This window comes from Eulemur rufifrons, chromosome 7, assembly GCF_041146395.1.
Source record: "Eulemur rufifrons isolate Redbay chromosome 7, OSU_ERuf_1, whole genome shotgun sequence".
Classification (NCBI taxonomy): domain Eukaryota; kingdom Metazoa; phylum Chordata; class Mammalia; order Primates; family Lemuridae; genus Eulemur; species Eulemur rufifrons.
Window position 1 is genome coordinate 118120605 of NC_090989.1, and position 3011 is coordinate 118123615.

General features: G+C 34.7%; 1 pseudogene; it reads right to left on the bottom strand.

The window, feature by feature from the left end:
• Positions 1–801: 801 nt before the first annotated feature.
• LOC138386648 (costars family protein ABRACL pseudogene) lies at positions 802–1047 on the bottom strand (annotated as a pseudogene).
• Between the last annotated feature and the right edge of the window lie 1964 nt (positions 1048–3011).

Genomic DNA, 3011 nt, shown 5'->3' on the forward strand with positions numbered 1-3011 from the left:
ATAGCTCATTTTAAAAATTGCTGAACAATATTCTATTGTATGAATATGTCACAGTTTGATTATTCATTCACCTACTGAAGGACATCTTTGTTATTTCCAATTTTTTTGGTGATTATGAATAAAGCTGCTATAGACATTCACATGAAGGTTTTTGTGTAGACATAAGTTTTCAAATCAATTTGGTGACAACCTAGGATCACAATTGCTAGATCATATGGAAAGCTATGTTTAGCTTTATAAGAAACTGCCAAATTGTCTTCCAAAGTGGTTGTACCATCCTGCATTCCCACCAGCAATAAATGAAAGTTCCTATTGCTCTGTATGTTCACCAGCATTTGAAATTGTCAGGTTTTTTTAATTTTAGCCACTTTAATTAATAGGTGTGTAGAACTATTGTTTTCTTTAGGACACTTACATGTCTTTATTATATAAACATATTTCTCGTGGGAGTTGGTCTTCAGTTTGCTTCTTGTTTTCACAGAATGTCAAATAGCTGTAGAAATTGTCTAAGAATGGTTTATGAAACAAGCACTCCCACAACCACACCTAAAAAAAAAAGGGTCATTGCCTACATTTCCCAACCAGATTCCTGAGAAAAAAATACGATCTGTTTATTTTACAGTGTAATGCATAAATTTTCTTTTAATATATAAAAAGGATAGACTTTTAAAATACAAGTCTCCTTTTATTTACAAAGTGCTATAAAAATACATTAAGTATGCTCAAATGTTTGTCCTTTGACTTTCTATTCCAGCTTACCACAAATAAAAAGTAGCAATACATAAAGATACTTCAACCAAATTAATCTTGCAGCAATATGATGTCAACATCATCATGAACACCTTGCAAAACTAGCTCTCCTGGGTACGTAACAATTTCCCCACGTTTTGCAGCTTTGAGTGTTCTGACCAACACTTCAAAGAGGTTGGCACATTTGTCATCTCAAAAGAGAACCCTACATTTCACACTTAACTTTCCATCAGCATTTTTTGAACCCAAATGATAAATTTCCTCCACTAAGAAGTTAGCCTCATGATCCACATTCATTGCTGCCTCTCCTCCGCCTCGTTTCCTTTTCCAAGGAACTGGTGCTGTGTTGGTCCGGACTCGGTTTTCTTCTTCAATGCACTGGGGAGAAAGAGTCATTATTGTTTTAATTACTAATTCCCTAATGCCAGATGAGGTTGAGCATCTTTTTCATATGCCTATTTTCCATCTGCATATCTTCTTTTATGAGGACTCTGTTCAGATCTTTTGCCCATTTTTAAATTGGGATATATGTTTTCTCATAGTTGGATTTTGTATATTTTGGATACAAGTCCTTTATCAGATATATGTTTTGCAAACATTTTCTCTCAGTCTATGGCTTGTGTTTTCATTCTCTTAATAGTCTTTTGCACAGCACAGTTTTTATATTTTAATAAAGTCGAACTAATCAATTGTTTTCTTTCATGGATCATGCTTTTGGTTTTATACCTAAAAAGTCATTACTAAACCCAAGATCACCTTGATTTTTCTCCTGTTTTCTTCCAGTAGTTTATGGTTTTGCATTTTACATTTAGGACTATAATTCATTTTGAGTTAATTTTTGCAAAAGCTGTAAGTTCTGCATCTAGATTCTTTTTTTGTTTGCTTTCTTTCTTTTTCTTTTCTTTTCTTTTCTTTTTTTTTGCAAATGCACATCCAATTATTTCAGTACCATTTGTTGAAAAGACCATCCTTTCTCCATTGACTTTCCTTTGCCTCTTTGTCAAAGATCAGTGGACTACATTTTATAGAATTATTTCTGGGCTTTCTATTCTTTTTCATTGATCTATGTATCTATTCTTTCACTAATATCATGCTGTTTTGATTATTGTAGCTTTATAGTAAATCTTCAATTTGGGTAGTGTCAGTTCTCTGACTTCATTCTTTCTTCTTTAGCATTGTGCTGACTATTCTGTGTCTCTTACCTTTTCATTTAAATTCCAGAATCAGTTTGTTGATATCCACAAAATAGCTTGCTTGCTGGGATTTTGAGTGGAATTATGTTTAATTTATTGATCATATTGGGAAGAATTGCTATCTTAACAATATTGATTGTTCCTATCCATGAACATGGGATATTTCTCCATTTATTTAAATCTTCTAGATTTCTTTCATCAGCTGTTACTGATTTCTAGCTGAATTCCATTGTGTTCTGAGAACATACTTTATATGATTCCTATTCTTTTAAATTTATTAAGGTATGTTTTATGGCCTGAATATGGTCTAACTTGGTGAATGGTCCATGTGAGCTTGAGAAGAGTCTATATTTCACTGTTGTTGAGTGAAGTAGTCTATAAATGTCAATTAGATCGATTTGATTGATGTTTTTCAGTTCAACCATACCCTTGCTCATTTTCTGCCTGCTTGATCCATTAATTACTTAAAAAGTGGTGTTAAAATATTCAATTATTGGCCAGGCACTGTAACTCACGCCTGTAATCCTAGCACTCTGGGAGGTCGAGGCTGGAGGATCGCTTGAGCTCAGGAGTTTGAGACTAGCCTGAGGAAGAATGAGACCCCCGTCTCTACCAAAAAGAAAGAAAAAAAGAAAAAAAAATCCAGTTGGGCATTGCAAGACAGGCCTGTAGTTCCAGCTACCTGGGAGGCTGAGGCAGAAGGATTGCTTAGAGCCCAGGAGTTGGAGGTTGCAGTGAGCTACAATGATGCCACTGCACTCTACCCAGGGCGGCAGAGTGAGACTCTATCTCAACAAAAACAACAAGGCAACTGAACATCCCTCCTCACAACCCCCACCCCTTCATAAATAAATAAATAAATATTCAATTATTAATATAATACTGGGTTTACCTATTTTGCCTTGCAGTTCTATGATTTCTTGCCTCATGTATTAGGGTGCTCTGTTGTTAAGTGCATAAAGTATTGTTATGTCTTCCCAGAGAACTGACTCCTTTAACTTTATGTAATGCCCCTGTTTATCCCTGATAAATTTCCTTGTCCTCTGAAGTCTGCTTTTCTTGAAATTA